General features: G+C 38.5%; 1 protein-coding gene and 1 non-coding gene across 21 annotated transcripts in view; both read left to right on the forward strand.

Annotated features, from left to right (window-relative positions):
- EPB41L2 (erythrocyte membrane protein band 4.1 like 2) overlaps positions 1-21,674 on the forward strand; it is a 215,064-nt gene that overhangs the window by 23,124 nt on the left and 170,266 nt on the right. The gene's annotated exons all lie outside the window — the stretch shown is intronic.
- Positions 9,345-9,416, forward strand: TRNAC-GCA. The gene has a single exon. It is a non-coding gene; the product is annotated as a tRNA-Cys (tRNA).

A 21,674-nucleotide genomic window follows, 5' to 3' on the forward strand; every position in this document is an offset into this window, starting at 1 on the left:
AGAAAGAAGTATTATGGAATTCTGTATTTATTCATCAGTGAGTTTAGTTTTTATGTAAATAAAAGACTGTACTGTATTTTACTTAGAAATATTTCTTTTCAGTGTTAGGTGTGGTTGGTTTGTACAATAACCCTCTAAGATATTTTTTATATGTATGAGAAGATCATTAACTTTTTCAAAGATAGCCAACCCTTTAAAAATGTGTTAAGTTGCTTTAATTGCAGAAACTATGAATATTGTTATATCTAGTAAATTGAGTTCATTCTGTGAATTTTCCAGATGGTGAGAGCAACTGGAAGAATTTGATACATTTCTTCTCATTCATAATATTAATGAATTGTGAATTAGTACAGTTGTAATCTGTACTGGATTGTCTGTATAAGACCCATAGAGGCTTGCATGAGAAATACCCAGTGTATGGATTTAGATGTAGTTATTTTCTCCACCACTGTAACTGGATTTGAGATATCTTATACGGAGTATGTATAATCAAATTGCTGAAGTAAAAAACAAATTGAAGTCTGGTAAATTAAAAATAAAAAGAAAATGTCAAAATGAACATATGTATGGCTGAGTCCCTTTGCTGTTCACCTGAAACTGTCACAACATTGTTAATCGGCCGTACTCCAAAATAAAAAGTGTGTGTGTGTGTGTGTTTAAATCTGCCCTCCACACACCTCCTATTCCTGTAGCTATCCCTGATGGCTCAGTGGTAAGGAATCTGCCAGCTAATGCAGGAGATGTGGGTTCTATCCCTGGGTGGGAAAGATCCCTTGGGGAAAGAAATGGCAACCCACTCCAGTATTCTTGCTTAGGAGATCCCATGGACAGAGGATCCTGGGAGGCCGCAGTCCATGGGGTCACGAAAGAGTCTGACAGGACTCAGTGACTAAACAGCAACAACAGGCATACATTTTTATTGATGTTTTGTTTTTGTGTATATTTGTATATGTTTTGTTTTTACACAAGTATTTTTAAAGAATATAATGATAAAGTCATTTCTCTTCTCTGAAATGTCTACTGGAAATTATTGAAGATTCTTTTCCATGAATATTATCTTTAAATGTTTTGGCATTTTAAAGTATAAAGATGAATAACATTTTTGAAAAAAGGAAGTCATGATACTTAATAGCTGAACCTGATATTTTTTAAGTTTTTAAAAAATGACAAGCATTTATATTCTTAAGAGACAGTTCTTTTAAACCCTGGTCCCTGTGAAAGTGAGTCATTTCTTCCAAGGTACAGCTCATATGTCAGATTTTCTGTGAAGTCTTTTCTAATTTCCACAAGTACAGTTAATAATATCTCTTTCCTCTCTCTCCCAAGAAATCTGTTGGCAATTACCAGGTTGGATTTCAAAATCCTAAAAAGGTCAGTTTTTCTTATATAAATTTTTCCTGGGCAACAACCCTATATTACTTGTGTATTTCAAGTGACCGACATAGAGGAAAGCATTATATAGATGTTTGTGGATTGAATGAAGACCAGTAAGTGAAATTAAAGTTTTTTTCTTTGAAATTAAAGTTTTAATAGAGTTTATACTATTAAATATTTTTCTTGTTTTGCAAGAAGTGAATATTTTGACTGAGTTTGATAATCTTTCTAAGGTAGAGAAAACTCGGAAGTGCCAATAGTAATGTGAATTGACTTATAGAGAATTTGAAACAGATTCTTATATGGAGAAGATGAAGATGGTCAGCTGGTAACAACTGCTTTTCTATCCAGCACTGACTTACCCATCCTTTCCTCTTTCCTGCCCCTCAGTGGAAAGGATAGCCTCCTTTTATTCTGTGGATAAGGAAGCTCCAAGTTGCACCCTAGAATCCTATCCCCATCACTTTTGGCTGTCTCAGAGATACCCTTCTATGAATTAACTGCTAACCTGTTCTGTGTCTGTTTTCCCTTCTTCTAGACAGTGGTTCTCAACCTTGGCTGTACATTAATGTCACCTAGGGACCTGTAGGAAAAAAACCCTGGGCTCCAACAGAGATCAATTGTATTAGAATCTTTGAATCCTAGAATCGTAGAGTTGAAAGAAATAAAAGTTTTGTTTTACTTTAGTTAATTAGCCCAATACTTCTAATTAAAGATGAGGCAAGAACTCAGGGATTTGTAAATCCTTTCATTGGCTGCCGTTTTCCATCTCTCCACCCCAGAATCATTGAATTCCATCTATTTAGTCTCCTAATTAAGGACTTCCCTGGTGGCTCAGCTGGTAAAGAATCCACCTGCAATGTGGGAAACCCAGCTTCAATCCCTGGGTTGAGAAGATCCCCTGGAGAAGGGAATGGCTACCCACTCCAGTATTCTTGCCTGGAGAAACCCATGGACAGAGAAGCCTGAGGGACTACAGTCCATGGGGTCGCAGAGTCGGACATGACTGAGCTACTAACACTTTGACTTTCAGTCTCCTAATTGGTTTTTGTACCCTTAATCTCCAGTTCCCAGTTTATTCTGTCCTTTATTTTCCCATGTTCTTTTACTATTTGTTGTTCTTATGCTGCTCTCCTGCTCAGGCACCTCTAGTAAGTTCCCCTTTGCTATAAGCGAAGTTGAAATTAGCAGTTTTTCAACCCCACCACCCTCCTTCTTTGGATCGTATGCTCTAGCCAGAGGATTCTTCCCTGTCTTTTGTACAGTCACATATCTGACTTTTTAAAAGAAAATTCCATAAACGGTACCTAGACTTATTTACTTCTTTCATTTTGCCCATTGGTTCCTACACCAAATCATATAATCTTTGTTTCTGAATATTTTAGCAGTCATTTTATTCAGATCTTTAATTTGTAGATAAAGAAACTGAGACTTTGAAATGTTCAATTACTGCCACCACCCAGGCCACACAACAAATCAGCCTCAGACCCAGGTTATATTTCAGGTTTCTTTGTTCACTTTTTTCAAGACCTTTTTATAAGGTGCAGCTCATTCTAGCATTTCTCTCAGACTTTCTCTGATCACCTCAGTTAGAGGGTCTGTTCTGGCCTCCAGTCTTCAGTGCTATTTATTGTCTCATTGCAGCATTTGTGCTTCTGTGTTCATAATAATTAACAATGACATTACTGACCTTTGAGTGCTTACCTACTAGTGCTTACTAGATGAACTGTGAACACTAGTCAACTAGTTAACTCAGTGCTTATTTCATTTTTACTTTACAACCACACGACAGGGTAGGTATTGTTATCCACATTATAGAAAGAAGAGACAGAGGTATTCAGTCGCTCAGTCTTGTTCAACTCTTTGCAACCCCGTGGACCGCAGCGCTCCAGGCTTCCCTGTCCATCACCAACTCCTGGAGCTTGCTCAAACTCATGTCCATCAAGTCGGTGATGCCATCCAACCATCTCATGAAAAGGTCAAGGCTTATTTGTCCCAAAGCCAAGCCCATCTGTGGTGTGTGTAGTCTTTTTTACTGGTAAACATCTGTTGTTTTTTCTTAAGGGTGGTAAACATCTTTTATTTTTCACTGGATCATAAATTTCTTGATAACAAGGAACAGGTCATTAATGTCTTTGTTTTTCCTGTATTTCCTAAAACATCTATCATAGAAGAATTCAGTAAATACTTATTGATTTCAGTTGGGAGCATCATAACTTGGTGGCTATGACCTTCAGAAGAAGGTCAAAGTGTTGATGTGCTGTGGGGAGGATCAGGCGACCTGTGAAGCTTTTCTCAAGTTCAGGCCCCAGATCTAAGAAGGGGATGTAGGTGTGGGGTTGACTGAAGTTTCTATGGAATGATGAGGACAAGAAAGCTCTATAACTTTCCATGTTTAGTGGCTGTAATGAGATATTATACCTTTATCTACCTGTGAGATTTTGCAAAAGCATCTCAGTGGCATATTGTTTTCTCTGGCTTTGTTCTCTGTATTGGGTGTTGCCTTCTTGAATAGTCTTGAATTTCTCTCTCAACCAGGATATGAGCAAATATCTTTCCAAATATGATTGTTTATTAAAAAAAAAACAAAAAAAACAAGAGAGGTCTCTGGCTCTTCTTTCAAAGAATTTCTTGAACTTTGTCTTCTCAACTGAGAGCTTCCGAACTTGTGGGATCCTTAAACTGTGCAGGTACGTTTTGATTATGGATGTGGGTTACATGAATGACTGCCCTTTTGTAGTCAGGCAGTTAGGTGTGAAAAATCTTTTGTGCCTTCTTCCTATTAGCAAAGTGACACCCTTAAGCTTTCAGGCATATTGGCTTTCTATTGTTTAGTGTTTGAGGTTATTAGTTGTCTTTGTTCTTTTGAAATACCACTCCCCTCCCCCATAGAAAAATGTGCCAGCTTAATTCATTAGTGATCAGGAGTATGGGAATGAACTGCTTCCAGTTAAGGGAGGTAGATTTAAGGGTTACAGGGTGTAAAAGTGAAGTATGATTTTCAGGACATTTGAATAATCTTATTTAAAATGAATGCTTATCCATATCTTGAGAGGGAAGAGAAGTAAAATAAGCTAAACCAAGTGTAGAAAGAACACTATAGATAGGACACCTGACTTGTTCTGGTCTTTATTTTATCATTAACCAGTGGCATGGTTTTGCAAAAATAACTCTGAGCTTCATTTTTTTCATTTCTCATTTTTAGTTAGTTGGAGTATATACCACCCACCCCCATCATGTTCGTTCACTTCAGATGTCAGATTCAGAGTTTGTTTCTGATAGATATGAAACCATAAGTAATATTCTTATTTATTTGGGAAAATATAACTCTAGTGTCAATTTGCAACAGTATTAATCCTGACTTGTATGCAGAAGCTGGAAATCTGGCTTTATGGTTCCCCATATTCATTAGGGGGTGATTTGATGGTCATGAGTCCTTTCTGTGCTTATGTCTTCAAGTAATGGCTGCTGAGTATAAATTTAGCCCTTGAGTTTTTATTGTTGTAAAATACACATTAAAATACATAAAAATGTACATAAATTTACCATTGTAACCACTTTTTAGTGTATAATTCAGTAGCACTTAGTGTATTCACAATCTTGTCAGCATCACTGCTATTTATTTCTGGAACTCTTCAGTCTTCCCAAGCAGTGTCTCCATATCCATTAAACAGCAGCTCCTCCTCCTCCCCTTTTTCCAGCCCCAGGAAACTCTTATTCTACTTTGTCTCTGAATTTGCCTGTTCTAGGTATTCATGTGTGTGGAATTGTACAATGTTTGTCTTTCTGTGCCTGGCTTATTTCGCTTAGCATGTTTTCAGAGTTCATCTATGCTGTGTCATGTGATAGAATTCCATTCTGTTTTAAGGTTGCATTTTTATTCTAGAAATTATGCCACGTTTTATTTATCCATTTATTGATTGATGGACATTTGTGTTGTTTCTACCCTTTGGCTATCGTGCCTGATACTGCTGTGAATATTTATATGCAGATATTTGTTTGAGTCCTTGTTTTCAATTATTTTGGGTGTATACCTCAAGAATTGCTGAGTCAGGTGGTAATTCTTAAAACTTTTGAGGAACCATCACACTGTTTTTTCCAGTGACTGTACCATTTTACATGCCCTCACTAGCAATTCTCAAAGGGTTCAATTTCTCCACACCCTTTTCTGTGCATATTTTTTCCATTAAAAAAGATTATAACTGCCATGCTAATGGGTCTCAGTGTAGTTTTAACTTGCGTTTCCCTAAGGACTGAGTGAAGTTGAGCATCTTCGGGGAAATTTCCATTGCATACCTTTGCCTATTTTTAATTTTTTGCTGTTGTAGCTGTTAAGTAGTTAGACCTTGACTTTTAAATCTAATATGAATATGGAACCCATCATTGAAATGGCAGCCCACTCCAGTATTCTTACCTGGAGAATCCCACGGACACAGGAGCCTGGCGGGCTACAGTCCACGGGGTCGCAAAGAGTCGGACATGACTGAATGACTAAGTATTGTGGTGATGATACTTATCTCAATATTGGTAATGTTAGGTTGTTCAGTTCAGTTTAGTTCAGTCGCTCAGCTGTGTCCGACTCTTTGTGACCCCATGACTCGCAGCACGCCAGGCCTCCCTGTCCATCACCAACTCCCGGAGTTCACTCAGACTCAGGTCCATCGAGTCAGTGATGCCATCCAGTCATCTCATCCTCTGTCGTCCCCTTCTCCTCCTGCCCCCAGTCCCTCCCAGCATCAGAGTCTTTTCCAGTGAGTCAGCTGTTCGCATGAGGTGGCCAAAGTACTGGAGTTTCAGCTTTAGCATAATTCCTTCATTACTGTTATTATTTTGCCCTGGCTAGTAGATAAGAAAGCATCCTCTTTCATACAGTTTCTCACAAATACAAATTCTTTGTGCTTTGGGATCTTAGGTGATATTAAGTAAACAGAACTTGGGTTTTAAAGTTCAGGACCAGAGTCCTTGCCTTGGGCAAGCTAGCCTGGCAGGAGGACCAGCTGAGTTGAGGGGTTGTGCTGCCTCACCACTGGTCCTTGAGACTGAAGTATGAATCTGAATGTACTTTGTAAAGTGGATACTTCCATTGATGAGTTTTTACTTTTGGCCCATTGAGACTCTACAATCTGTGGAAGCCGGTTTTTGAAGCATGAGAGGAAAAAAAAATGAAGGTAGCTAAGCAGTTTCTTCAAAGGATCCCAAATTACTTTCTTTATTCCCCTCACACTTTCAAGAGCTGAAAGGAGATGAACACTAGTGTATTTTGATGCGTAAAAGAAAACAAAGGAAGGATAAATCCCTTGTGCTGTTCCACAGCTTTCTAAACCGCTGGTGCTCAACTCTCTTTAAGCAAGACTTCATAGTGCTGTCCTAAGGCACCACCTCTCCTGTTGTTCCTAATGTGATCACATATACTAAACCATTTGATCATGAGTTTATCTGGTCAACATTTCTTTGAGTGGTTTTCTTTTTCAGATGTGTTTTTAAGGACATCTTTCTCAGAGTTGAAGCCGTTTTGAGATTTGCTGAATAGTTTAAACAGATGCTGGTTTCCTCTTCCCCTGTACACATTATTCTCTTGGGGTCAATGACCTTGTCATTTGTGCATGTGGTTATGCCCTCTTCTTCCTCAAGAAATCATATGCGGATTCGATCCCTGGGTTAAGAAGATCCCGTGGAGTAGGAAATGGCAACTCACTCCAGTATTCTTGCTGGGGAATCCCATGGACAGAGGAGCCTGGTGGGCTACAGTCCATGGGGTCACATAGAGTCGGACAGGACTGTGCAGTGTGGCAACAGCAAAGAGGAAAAGAGACCTTTCAGTGTGAATATTCAAATAGAATTTTTTTTTTCTAATTCTCATTGGTATATTTTATTAAATGCTGCCTTCAGAGTTGGAGAAAGGTTGAGATAGAAGATGTATTATTAGACTGTCATTGTCAGAATTCTGGAAAACACATCCATAATTTCAATGGTTCATTTTAGAGCTAATATAATTAATAACTCATGGGTTGGATTATTTACTCTTTTGATTATGAATGTTTATAATTCTACTGAATTTTTAGTGTGTTTATAAATTATTTTCTTTTTGTGTGTGGTAATTCATATAATGGAAGAACTGAATGAAGAAATTAGAAAGTTTAACATTGGCCATAAGTTGGATTTAATTTGTAACTAGTAAGATTTCCAGTGAATTAAAGCAGATGATTCTAATGCTTAGAATTTAGCATCTATTCTTTCAACTTGCTTATTGGCACAACATATTGAATTTGCTGCCTGTATTTTTGATTATTTTGGAGCCACTTTGGTTACCTAGTCAGCTCTATGGAATTATTTTATTTTGTCCATTGTTGTTGGTTAAAATTTGTTTAACCCTTGTACCTTCTTTGTTTGATCTTTGCATGCTTTCTCATCTTTCTTGTTTTTTTACTTTTCTACCTAGTAGTCTAAATGAACAGTTGGATAATTCTGCTTTTGAAGTACTTATACTGACAGTTCAATCATTTTTGCCTTTTTTTTTTTGAGTTGTCCAGTAGATGTTTAACACTATGCTACATTTCAATATTCTCTATCACTCTGTGTAAACTTCAATCAGAGCATTTGGTGCCTCTAGGCAAAGGATGTCATTTAATTTATTAGCAGCTGTTGCTATATACATGTGATTGTATTTGACTGCAAGTGTATTTTTATAAGATGAGTCTGGTAGAGTCATTATATAAATGATCCAGATTAAGAAAATTATTGACCACTGAGGTAAGTGCTTGAGAAATTGCCTATTTAGAAAGGCAGTGCATTTTAAAGTGATACTGTTGATATCTGTGGATCTAAGATATGCAGGGGAGGCTGTATATTTTACTTTGATATTATTGCTGTACAAAAAAAAGCTTATAGAAAACAAATTACCTGCCACTTACTTTCCGCTTTCTGTTGATTTGAGATACAGCAGAGTGTTATGCAAGTAACTCCTGGCTGTTTAGTTAAGGGAGAAATAGTTTTTGTTAAGGTGGTTGAGGAACCACAAACAGTGGTTCTGAATAGTGTGTGTGTGTGTTTGTCAATGGCTGCAGTCCACATGTTGTGTGTGTTTGTCGATGACTGCAGTCCACATGTTCTCCTCCTTGGGTTCCGGGTGCTCTGTGGGAAAAACAAAACAAAGCAAATCCTCCCCTGAGGATTTCAGTGTTGGATAAAGGGCTCTGAACAGTCAAAGCTTGGTTCAGACTTTTAGGTAGCGTGGCCACCAACAGCTGTGGCCCATTAAAGATCAACTTTCAGCAGTTTGGTAGCAGTTAAATGTCACTGGAATGTTTATGCACTTGCTTTGTAATTTGACAGGCATCTCAGATTTTCCAGAGTAAATGTATAAAATCTAAGTCGTTCTTTGACATGGGACTCATAGTCAGGATTCCATGGAAGGAAATGCCCTTTTAACTTTAGAATTAATTTGGCAGTTTAAAAATAGAGCTATGATAACTAATCCTTTCTGCATGTTTAAAAAAATATTTGCATAGAATGAAATTATAGAATGTAAATTTAAACCTTGAAAAACATGATTAATGTACTATTTACCCAGGTGACTCTTTAGAATTTGATTAGTAGAATTTACTAAAAATGCCTTTACACAAACGCTCAAGTGAGGAGTGAGGTGTGGTGATATTTTCAGATTTTGGCAAAGTAAACACTAAACTTTAAAGCTTTTTCAGTCCTAAACAACAGCCCTCAGCATTCACTGGAGGCTTTTCCCAAATATAGACCACCAAAGAGGGAAGTAAATCTTAAGGAGATAAAGTTTTATACCCCCTTATCAGAATTTTGGAAAGGAAAACTTCTAGGGAGGAAAATTCCCATGTAAATATGGAATGTTTAGGATTTTCTTTTTCCTTTTAATATTCTCATTTGAGAATCCTGATTGGAAGATTGGAAGGTTGAAACGTTTGCTCTTTGATAAAAGCAACTAAGGGCTTCTCAGGGCTTCCCTGGTGGCTCAGAGGGTAAAGCGTCTGCCTGCAATGCAGGAGACCCAGGTTCGATCCCTGGGTTGGGAAGATCCCCTGGAGAAGGAAATGGCAACCCACTCCAGTACTCTTGCCTGGAAAATCCCATGGATGGAGGAGCCTGATAGGCTACAGTCCATGGGGTTGCAAAGAGTCGGACACGACTGAGTGACTTCACTTTGAAGGGCTTCTCACGTGGCACAGTATTAAAGAATCCGCCTGCCATGCAGGAGATGGAAGAGAAGCTGGTTTGGCCCAGACCCTATCTGGGTGGGGAAGATCCCCTGGAGGAGGAAATGGCAATCCATTCCAGTATTCTTGCCTGGAGAAATTCCATGGACTGAGGAGTCTGGCAGGCTACAGTCCACGAGGTCACAAAGATCGGACTTGACTGAGTGCATGAAACAGCAGCAGCAACAAAAGCAACTGATCCTCAAAACTCCCAGGGAGAGCTTGCTCCTCCTGACGAGATCTCTTTCTGCTTTGCAGTCTTAAGTTGAGCAGTCATTATGGTGTCTTCTCAGTAATTCGAGCATTCACAAATGTGACAAGACTTTTTTCAGATGGTTGGAGAAGTGGGGACACGAGGAATAAAGACCTAACAAGTTCAGATTATTTCAGAGCGAGAAACTTACTCTCAATAATTATTTATAATATTTGAGTGATCTGATTACTCAAGGATGATTGGAGAGCAATAATGAAGAGAAAAATATATATATAAGTATGTATTTATCTGTAGTAGGTAATGTACCCTGAAGACTTTTCCATGAAACTGATGTAATTTAGTATCTGATTTGGATAATTTGAGCTTCCCTGGTGACTCATATGGTAAAGAATCTGCCTGCAATGCGGGAGACCCGGGTTCGATCCCTTTGGATATTTTGGTGTATGATTTAGAGACTGCATGATCCTCTTTTCTGTTTTTCTGATTATGGAGACGTAAAAAATTCATTTGTCTGAGGGTGACTTTGAGAAGGGACATGTACTTTAGACGAGATAATGTTTTAATGTTCAGGGTACTGGATCAGACATGAGGATTCCATCATACATTTATAGTTAATATTTTCCCTTTTTAAATAATAGATCAGTAGAGTCAACTTGTGTAGTCTGGTAAGTCATGAGCATCAGACAATGGGATATTTTTACTTCATTGCTTTATTCTCTAGAGAGCAAAAGCGTCACACTGAGGGATGACTCAATCCATTAGTGACAAATAGCACAGGACTCAGAAGGGTAATCTCAGGAGGGGAAAATGAGTGCTGCACACAGAACCGAAAGCCGTGTTGTGCCTTTCACGAAGGACTTGTTTGGCTTTTACTTTTCTTAAGGGCCTCATAATTGCTTTTTCTCTTTTAAAAGGATTATTAATTTTCCAAAGATGTCAATAAGTCTGATGTTGCTCTAGAGTGACAGGTTACATGAGTTGGTGATTTGATATGATCTCTTTTCATGGTAGTAATGAAGGACAAATTTACTTCGTGAATAAGAGTTTTTAAACTCAGATACCTGATTCATAAAAACATGTTGGAATGCTGGCTTTCTGTTTACCCTTAACCGGTTTTTTTGTCCCATCTTTTGAAGTTATCTCAGCAGCCACCAAATAAATATACAACATGGTGGATGCTTGTATTTTGCTTAGGCACTTACGACATAAATGATGATGTAGAAGTTTCACTTGGCCTTCCTTGGAAATGCTTCAGATCCTGGCAGTTTTGGATAAACTATTTAAAATTCAGCAGAAAGTTCAATTGGCCTTGAAATGTGAGACTCTTAGAAACATGGTTTTTAAGTAGTTCTTTAAATTTTTAAGGAACTCAAGATCATGGGCATCATTAAATTTCTAATTCCTAGGTTAGGAACTGAGTACTTTTTTTGCTGAATGAATGGTTTCTTGGTTGTTGTTGTTGGGAGGCTTAATAAGTTGATGTTTTCACACTTTGGGGACTATCTGAAGGCAATGACGATTTTAAATGTACATTTACCCAGGAAATTGCATGTATAGACACAGCTTTTGTAAACAATTATTATGAGAAATCGTCAGAGTTGTTTTACATGGTTTCCTGATCTGATGGAGAAATGATTGGTCACTATAGGGCCTGGAAACAAAATAAGGGCTAATGGTCCCCAGAGATTATGCTTCATTTATTTTAAAAGTATGAACAATATGCTATCCTTCGTGAAGTATTATCTTGCGATAAACATTGGAATTTCATTTTTGCTGACATAACAGCATCCATATAAACTTCTCAGAGTGATGCCAGTTCTTCTGCTGTGACGTTTGGCTCATGGAGCCGCTTAGTCATTGGCTGCATTCACCGTTGGCCTTGTATCTTTTTGGCAAACACTTGCATCTCTGCAGGTTTGTGAGGTAATGGGTAATAATTGTTTGACTTCCTAGGCAACAGCCTGCTCAGACGCAGTGTGTCATGTTCCAGAGGGAGCTATGATGGTTATAGCCTGGCTGTGTGGAAAGGAGGCGGCGTATTTGCCGTATTGTCAACTTTTGTTGTATTAAAATACATACTTGAATGTGAGTGATACACACTTAGATAAGAATCTGAATTGTAGGCCTTCACATTAAGTGTATCTCAGATTAAAAAAATTCATTTACACCTAATGGTTCTGGCTCACAGAGGGAAGAAAAAATAAATTTCAAACCCAAACCTGATACAGACAAGAAATTTAACTTTTTAGAATTTGGTTATTATCAAGTATTTTAATTCATTAGGAAAACATGCATTTTTCCTATGTGTTTTAGCCCATACATACTTTGAATGAGGGATATAAAAGTGATAAGAATTCTTGAACTTATGCATTAACAATGAGCTAATTAGATAAAGTAAGACAGTAATTAAAAAAAATTTTATATATGCAATTTTGGCTGTATTGGGTCGTTCTTCTTTGCTGCTCCTGGGCTTTTCTTTAGTTGCACTGAGCAGGAGCAACTCTGTTGTAGTGTGTGGACTTACCACCGTGGTGGCTCCTGTGTGTTGTGGTGCACAGGCCGAGTTCCTCTGAGGAGTGTGCAGTCTTCCTGGACGAGGGATCAAACCCGAGTCCCCTGCACTGGCAGGCAGATTCCATCCATTGGGCCGCCAGGGAAGTCTGATAGTAATTTTAAGACCAGCATTAAGTGTTACATAAAGTATCTAAAGGAACTGATAGTGAGGGAGGAGGTTTGGGAAGAGTTTATAAACCAGATTGTAAGGGAGGAGCAGAGAAGAATGGAGGTGAAAGGGGTATGACCTGCGCTGAGACTGGGCTGAATGCAGACAGGCCAGACTATGGCCAGAGGACCGGGAGAGGCCTTCAGTGAAACTGGAGGAGTTAAAATTTGATCTGAAAGACAGTAGGGATCCATTGTAGCTGCTAAACTGTGGCAAGATGTAAATAAGATTTATAAAAGATCAACAGGACTTGGCAGAGATGTGCTGGGTGGTTTGTGTGAAAGGCCTGCATTCGTGTGAAACTCCAAGAGAAACAAGTTTACTGATGCACGTGGCCTCCCTCATGGCATGGCATTTATGTTGTTCAGTTCTCTTCAGCTTAGAGTTTGATCCTCTGCCTTAGGGAAGCAAATTTGATCTTGTCAGTCAGTATCTTGTTAATGAAAATGGGGCTTGGGAAAGAAGAACCAGGCTTTTCTTCCTTCCCCCTGCCAAGCAAGAAAACTAAAAATCCCAAACCTAATACCTACAAATGAGTAAATAGTGAACTTTTTTTTTAAGAGATGGAAGGTTCTGGATTATGAGAATGCCAGTTTGTTAACTTATAGAAGGAAATATAATGGACAAGAGGAATAATTTGCATCATTCTGTCTAATGTGAGTTTCTACTTGTTGGTCATGCAGCTGTCAGGTAGTGAGTGGTGAGTGTGGAGAAAGAACTGGAAGGTTGGTTGTAATGATAAGAGAAGGCTTACAGGGAATTCATTAATATTTTCTGTATCTGTTAACCTTCCTGTATCTGGGCTAGATGCTGTCTTACTCATACAGCGTCAACAGAATAGATCCAGTCCCTGCACTCATCCATCCTCACAATAAAGCTGTTCTTGCTAGGAGGGACTAAGTATGTGGGTCAGTCTGATCACATACTCTCTCCCTCTGAATTCCTTTTGCTTTGTCAAGACTTGTCATACTCAAGTCTTAGTGACCTGGGGGCTGTTTGGTACCTTTTAGTTGACTTTGCACAGCTTTGATTCATTTTATGATAATTTTGTGTGTGTGTGTGTGTGTGTGCTGTTAAAGGACAGTCTTATATTTAGGTCTCCCTTAGCTCCCATGAACTACATACAGTATGAAATATGCCAAGATTGCTGCCAGGGAAGTCAACCAGGAGGTCAGCTCGGGTTCAGCTTCTACTCACAGTGGTATTCCTGCTCTGAGCTATGTTGCTGCTTACACAGTATTTCCACAACCTAGAGAGCTTGAAGAGAGGGTTGGCTGTGGGAATGAAGACAAAGGGATGAGGCTACTGACCTTTGCAAAGAATAAATTGCATATTCTGATGATGACAAACCTGAGTGAAGGAGAAGGTGGAGTTAGAAGTGAAAGCCTAAGAAGGGGTTGATTTTGTGGGAAGATGATTGATTTTTGACAAAGCCACTATAGATCATCCAGGTGGAGATGAGCATGGTGAGTGGTTTGATATTGTGACTCCAGTGATTGATTAAGGTCAGAAATGTACATTTGGGCAATCTCCATTAGAAATAGTGGCTGTCTTATCTTGAACTTTTAAAAAGCTCCTTAAGTTCTTTAGAATGTTGGTTAATGATTAACAATGTTAATATTTCTAACTGTGGTATAATGCTACTTACCATGTACAGTATCTCATGTAATCTTCAAAACAAGTAGGAATTATATACTTATCCCTATCATATGGGTGGGGGTGGGGGTGGGAAACAGGCATAGAGAGGCACCTAAAATCATAGCAAAGGTGGAGTTGGAACTTGTAGGTGTTTAACTGCTGAGCTTACACTCTTAACCACTATATCATATTGCCTCTTAATTAGATAATTTATATGAAAGCAATCAAAAAAGCATAAGGCTTTCAAGACAAAACAAAGTTGAGATAAGCAGAATAGAATAAGACCACAGTGGAGGAGGAAATGGAGAAAGAAATGATTTGGATTGAGGTTTTAGAATAATATCTCATTTTGGGAATATAGAGAAAGTGGACCAAGAAACTGGAGAATTCCAAGATGGCTTTGAATCCAAACAGAAGTGTATTCAGAAGGAGATGATTTACTGTTGAACAGGAACAGAGGATATAAGTAGAGGATAGGAACTGAAAATCCTACAAGCTGGCTTTTTCTCATTGTTGGATATCATCTGAAATATCACTTTCTCAGAGAAGTCCTGAGATTAGTTGGGATGAGTATCCAGTGCTTATTATAATTTCTATTGCATTATAGGCCTTTAATATCTGTTAAGTAAAGGAATTGCAGCAGTAGATATTTGGGATATAAGCTGTAATAAGACATCAGAGACCTTTCAGTCTAGTCTGGGAGCTTGGTTATTAAAGCATTAATAAGTTGTTGTGTGCTCATAGTTGACATGAGTGCTTTGGCTAGTGGTCCTGCTTATTTGCCCATTGGTGTATGCAAAAACTCTCAGTAGAATGCATGGTGCGTGGACATATTAGTTGATGCTCTTATTATTACCATTTTTAAAGGTTATTCCCTGTTTCGTGAGAGTTGGTTGGTTGATTTTCTTTTAGAAAAAAAAGTTGCTCTATATTTGAGTGCATGTCATCAGTACTTTCCTGATTTGTCTGTTTTGTATCAGTTTGGTATTCACCAGGGTTTTGCTTAGGAGGGTATTGAATGTGGTTCTTTGAGTCTGTGTAGGGTTTTTAGTGTTTTTCATTTATTCTTGCTTTCTCTCCCTTCTAACAGATAGTTTGAACCATTGGTATATTACAGTCCTCCAATCTTGAGAGGATGCTTGCTGAAGTGATGTTCTCTCAGGTGAGCTTCACTAGTGCAAGGGTAGTTTTCCAGGTCAACTTCACTAAACTACGTGCAGTGGGTGAGAAAGGCAGGGGTTGAGGTAAGCTCAGAAATTGTTTCAAGAGTGTGAGCAGCACAGCGAGAGCTGAATCGCGAGGGGCTTATGGAAATCCTGTCAGTAATCTGAGCAATTTTGATTATAATCATCAGTGATGGGCTAGTTTATGCCATATATTCAGTTCAGTTCAGTCGCTCAGTCTTGTCCAACTCTTTGCAACCCCATGGACTGCAGCAAGCCAGGCTTCTCTGTCCATCACCAACTCCCAGAGCTTGCTCAAATCTCATATCCATCAAGTCAGTGTTGCCATCCAGCCATCTCATGCTCTGTCATCCCCTTCTCCTCCTGCCTTCAATCTTTCCCAGCCATCAGGGTCTTTTCCAATGAGTCAGTTCTTCGTATCAGGTGGCCAAAGTATTGGAGCTTCAGCTTCAGTATCAGTCCATCCAGTGATATTCAGGACTGATTTCCAAAATGAGCCTAAATTGTTGATCGTCATCTCTCAAATATACTAGAGATATTTAGTATGGAAAATCAATTCACTGGTCTCTTTGCTGTCATTTCATTCAACTGTGAATGGAACTCCAGTGTTGGTAACATCTTGGAATATGTGTAAGCAACAGATAGGAAGAGGAAACCACCTTGGGTCAAGGAGAATATAAAAGCTAGAATTACAGAAAAGCTAGAATTACAGACTATTTAGAACATAGTAATGAGCAAAACAGTACAGAGCAGAATTTGAGAGAGACCACAAAAGCTCTAACCAGAAATTAATAGCTTTAAATTACTGTCATATTCAGTGGGAAAAGAAAAAGAAAAACCTTGAAATGAACTAAGCATTACATTTAAGACAATAGAAAAAGAACCAAGAATAAGCCCTGTTGTTTCAAAATAATATTGGGCTTTATACTTAACAGTGTGATATAACAGTATTTTAAGTTCAAAGTAAAAAATTACTACTTTTAGTCATTTATGTGGTTCTTGAAATTCAACAATACAATACGATAAGGAAAAAATGAATATAAGTATTAGAAAAGAATCAACATTATTTTTCATGGTTTATATATATTCTGTGTGCAGAACTCAGTTGAGTCACAGATTGCCAATTTAAAAATGCTATGTAAAGATCTTATTTCTAGTTCCTAATAATGGAAAATATCTATGAACAAATCAAACAAGATGTGTATTGGGTAAATTATGGAACACGGAAGTATGTGAAAGAATGGTTGCCAAGTGAATGGAGAGTTGTTCATTGTCCATGGATGGGAATGCTTGTTATTATAAACCTAGCAGGTTTCCCTGAATACATCTGTAATTTTAGTGAAAATCCACTCAAAATCCAGGCAAGGTTTTTATGGAACAGTTGATTGGAAAATTCATGTGGAAATGAGCAGGTGTTCAAGAATAGTCAAAATAATCTTAAAACGTTGGGAAGACTTGCCTTACCACACTCCTGTGGCAAGGATAGATAATTAGGCCAGTAATAATTAGACCTGATAGAAACCGGAAACTCCATGTAAACCAGTATAAGGGAATTTGTTATTTTATAGAGATGGTCTCAATCAGTATGGAGAGATGAAAGAAAGAATTGGTATGTTTATTTGTTTATGTGGAAAAAATGAAGTTTTGTTACTTACTTCATCCCCCAAATTCATTATAGATGCATTATAGATAGGCTTAAAGGTTGAATGTCAGTCTCTAATAAAATTCTTAGAAGATGTAAGCATTGTTTGGGAGTAGGAAACAAAGTACACGTGATAAAGAAAACGATTGAGAAGTTTACTCTGTTTAAATCTCCATAAAGTATGTGATGTGTGTTAGTCACTCAGTTGTGTCCAACTCTTAAGTGACCTCTTGAACTATGTAGCCCACCAGGCTTCTCTGTGGAATTCTCCAGGCAAGAATACTGGAGTGGGTTGCCATTTCCTTCTCCAGGGGATCTTCCTGATCCAGGATCAAATCCGGGTCTCCTTTCTTTGCAGACATATTCTTTACCATCTGAGCCACCAGGGAAGTGTACTGCAGAAGAAAGACAAGGCTACAAATATGTTTTAAATGGATGTGTGAAAGACATTACTAGTTGCCTCGCTTGTTTATTCTAACTTTACTAATTTTGTACCCATTTAAAAATGACTGTCTTCTCTGATGTCCTTCAAAAGTCATCAGTTGTTAGCAATGAAATTTAAGCTAAAAATTTCTAAGGAAGCTTTGCTCCCTGAATATGGAAGTCTAGTTTTTCTCTTTCCTTTTTTTTTTTTTTTCCCCTCCTTTTGCCTGGAATGTGGATATAATGTCTGGAGCTTCAGCACCTGTCTTGCAGCGAAGAAGCTGAAGGTACTGGTTAAGGATGGCAGAGCAGGAGGTTAAAAGGCTGGTTTGTTGATGACATTCTCAGCTAGACATGTCAGTGATGAATCGCCTATTCCCATACTTTTAGTAATATGAGAAAAATGGTCTAATCTAGCCGTTGTAGTTGGGCTTTCAGGTAGGATTATGGAAAATAGCCTGTATCCTGCAAGGATTAAAAGCTAGTGTATGTGAACAATTCCTATAAATCAATAAGAAAAAGGAAGATAACCTAATAGAAAAATTGAGGGCAACTGTAGGCAGTTCACAGAACTGGAAACCAAATGGCCAGTAAGCATATGAATCTCACTAATAGGAAGTCCAAGTTAAAACAGGCTTTTCCATAACCACAACTGTTGGCAAACATGTAGATAAATTGTTATCATCAGTCACTATTGGTAAGAATATAAATTGGGAGAACCATCCTGGGAAAACGTTTTAGCGGTATCAGGTAAAACCGACTGTTAAACTAGCCCAGCATTGCACTAGATAGGCATCCTAGAGATTCTTGTACCTTTGCTCAGAGATGCAAAAGAAGTGGTCCTTGAGATGTTATTTATGACTTACAAATGTGAGTGTAAAGTTACATATATGAGCATAGAGAAATCTGAAAATGTAGTCTTGAACTAAAAATGCACATGACTATGAATATGATGATAATATATAACATATGAAAGCAGTATTGAAACTATGGGCTTCCCAGGTGGCGTTAGTGGTAAGAACCCTCCTGCCAATGCAGGAGACACAAGAGACGCGAGTTTGATCCCTGAGTTGGAAGATCCCCTGGAGTAGGAAATGGTAATCCACTCCAGTATTCTTGCCTGGAAAATTCCATTATAGTTCATGGGGTCGCAAAGAGTCGGATATCACACACACACACTCTCTCTCACACTCATTGAAACTATGCCAAATAATGTCACCACCTGGCTACTGAAAGATGCAAACCTTGGCAAATATTTTCTCATCAGTAAAGGTTCTGGATACCTAAAAAAATTTTTTTAAATTTTAAAAATCCAACCAGTTTATCAGTTCATTGCCTCTTTTATTCCTGACAGGGTCTTCTTTACTGAGGATATTATGACCAGAGCTGCTCCTTGACCTATGATATGATACATTGTTAAGCTTTTAAAGCACTTTGCAAAATATTTGCATGTGTATTTTCACTTAATTATAGTAATTGCTTTCTGAGATAATGGGCAGGATTTTAATTCTTATTCAAATTAAGTGGCATTAGTTGGTCTTAGCTTTTTGATTTTTAGTTTAGTTCTTTTTATCATAGTTTTATAGTTTTTCCAATATATAAGTTAATATCTAGGTATATTTCATTTATGCAGCATAACAAGTGATATTTTAAATATAACTATAATGACTGTCTAATTGGAGTGATCTAGTGTAGAGTCTTATTTCTTTAAGTAAATAATGACTTGCTGATTTATTGCTTTTTGGGGGCTGATACAGTTCTTAAACCTTAAACCTTAGTTCTTAAATCTTAATATACACAAGAATTTACAGTAAGTTTACAGAAATTCTTTGACACCTCCCTCCTTGCCCCCAGCCTCAGAATTCTGCCCTTTCTCTTCCTCTGCATTACTAGATTAGTTTCTTAAGGGCTGTTCTCATTCATTTTGGTGGTGCATGAACAGCCTGGTGGGGGGTTGTGTGTCTTTCCATGAAAAGAAAGTGAGAGTCACTCAGTCGTGTCCAATTCTCTTCAACCCCATGGATTGTAGTCTGCCAGGCTCCTCTGTCCATGGAATTCTCCAGGCTAGAATACTGGAGTGGGTAGCCATTCCCTTCTCGAGAGGATAATCTCAACCCAGGGATCAAACCCAGGTCTTCCACATTGGATTCTTTGTGTAAAGAATCCATCCACACAGGTGGATTCTTTACCGGCTGAGCCACCAGGAAAACCCATTTATCTTTCTTTCAGTCCAGTTCAGTTGCTCAGTCGTGTCTGACACCTTGCGACCCCATAAACTGCAGCACGCCAGGCCTCCCTGTCCATCACCAACTCCCGGAGTTTACCCAAACTCATGTCCATCGAGTTGGTGATGCCATCCAACCATCTCATCCTCTGTCGTCCCCTTCTCTTCCTGCCCCCAATCCCTCCCAGCATCAGGGTCTTTTCCAATGACTCAACTCTTTGCATCAGGTGGCCAAAGTATGAAGTTTCAGCTTCAACATCAGTCCTTCCAATGAATACCCAGGACTGATCTCCTTTAAGATGGACTGGTTGGATATCCTTGCAGTCCAAGGGACTCTCAAGAGTCTTCTCCAACACCACAGTTCAAAAGCATCAATTCTTCGGTGCTCAGCTTTCTTCACAGTCCAACTCTCACATCCATACATGACTACTGGAAAAACCATAGCCTTGACTAGATGGACCTTTGTTGGCAAAGTAATGTCTCTGCTTTTGAATATGCTGTCTAGGTTGGTCATAACTTTCCTTCCAAGGAGTAAGCGTCTTTTAAATTCATGCCTGCAATCACCATCTGCAGTGATTTTGGAGTCCCCCAAAATAAAGTCTGACACTGTTTCCCCATCTATTTCCCATGAAGTGATGGGACCAGATGCCATGATCTTAGTTTTCTGAATGTTGAGCTTTAAGCCATCTTTTTCATGCTCCTCTTTCACTTTCATCAAGAGGCTTTTTAGTTCCTCTTCTCTTTCTGCCATAAGGGTGGTGTCATCTGCATATCTGAGGTTATTGAGATTTTTCCTGGCAATCTTGATTCCAGCTTGTGCTTCTTCCAGCCCAGCGTTTCTCATGATGTACTCTGCATATAAGTTAAATAAGCAGGGTGACAATATACAGCCTTGACATACTCCTTTTCCTATTTGGAACCAGCCTGTTGTTTCATGTCCAGTTCTAACTGTTGCTTCCTGACCTGCATATAAGTTTCTCAAGAGGCAGGTCAGGTGGTCTGGTATTCCCATCTCTTTCAGAATTTTCAACAGTATCTTTCCTCATTAAGTGCTTAATAAATGGTTGTAGGATGAATTCAGGAAGCACTTGCCAAAAGTGAATACTTGGACAAAGTTAGTACTGTATTAATTGTGGATGGAGAAGACTAGAAAGAATTTTAATACTCAGAAGTTAGGTGTGTGCTGAAATTGGTTTTCAGGTAACTGTTAAGTATTATTTTCAAACACACTTTTCCTTAGCAAGATCATTTAAAAACATGACTATAAAAGGCAAGGGAAGGTTTTTACTGGAAAAGTTGTAACAAAATAAGAGTAAGTGGAGAAAAATCATGTTATTTTGCACAAGTATAGCAAGCCAGCTTGAAAGTTTTCTCCTTAGAGAAGTTGTTCTCTAACAAGCTACTGGGAATTGTTCAGCCCATTGGCAGCAACACAGAAAACTGCCCTTTTCACCCTTTCCAGAACACAAACGTAGACGATTCATGGCTGGAACCTATCTTCAAGAGACTGCTGGCTTTATTGAAGCCAAATGTGTATAGAGTTTTTCATTTAGACACATGAAGGGCCTCCAGCACTCTTGCCACAGAGAAAGTAAACCACATAGAGATACTTGAAAAAAACAAAAACACGCAAACGAAACACCCTCAACTTACTGTGTATCGGTACACGTGCAGACAGCACCTACTTGGTGAGAAATACACCTCCGTCTTGTGCATTCTTCACCCGTCCGTCTCTGTCAGCTGTGCTTTTTAACGTAATTGCAGAATAAATACTAATTGAACACAGTGAAAGTAGGATGCAAACCAACAGAAATGAGAACCAAGTCTATGCTTTTCGTCTCTTTTGTTGTTTAAGAAAGTCCTTAAGATGAGTTTTTCTAGTGGTGTGAGAAATGTAAAAATGTAACAGTAGCAAAGAGGTTCTTTAATTACCCATTTAGCTCAAAGTTGAAGTAAACTTTCCCAGGCCGAACTTGTCTAACGTGTCCATGTTTGAACAGTGAACTTGAGTGCTCTGACTTCTCATGCCAG

Source organism: Bubalus bubalis, chromosome 10 (assembly GCF_019923935.1).
Source record: "Bubalus bubalis isolate 160015118507 breed Murrah chromosome 10, NDDB_SH_1, whole genome shotgun sequence".
NCBI lineage: Eukaryota > Metazoa > Chordata > Mammalia > Artiodactyla > Bovidae > Bubalus > Bubalus bubalis.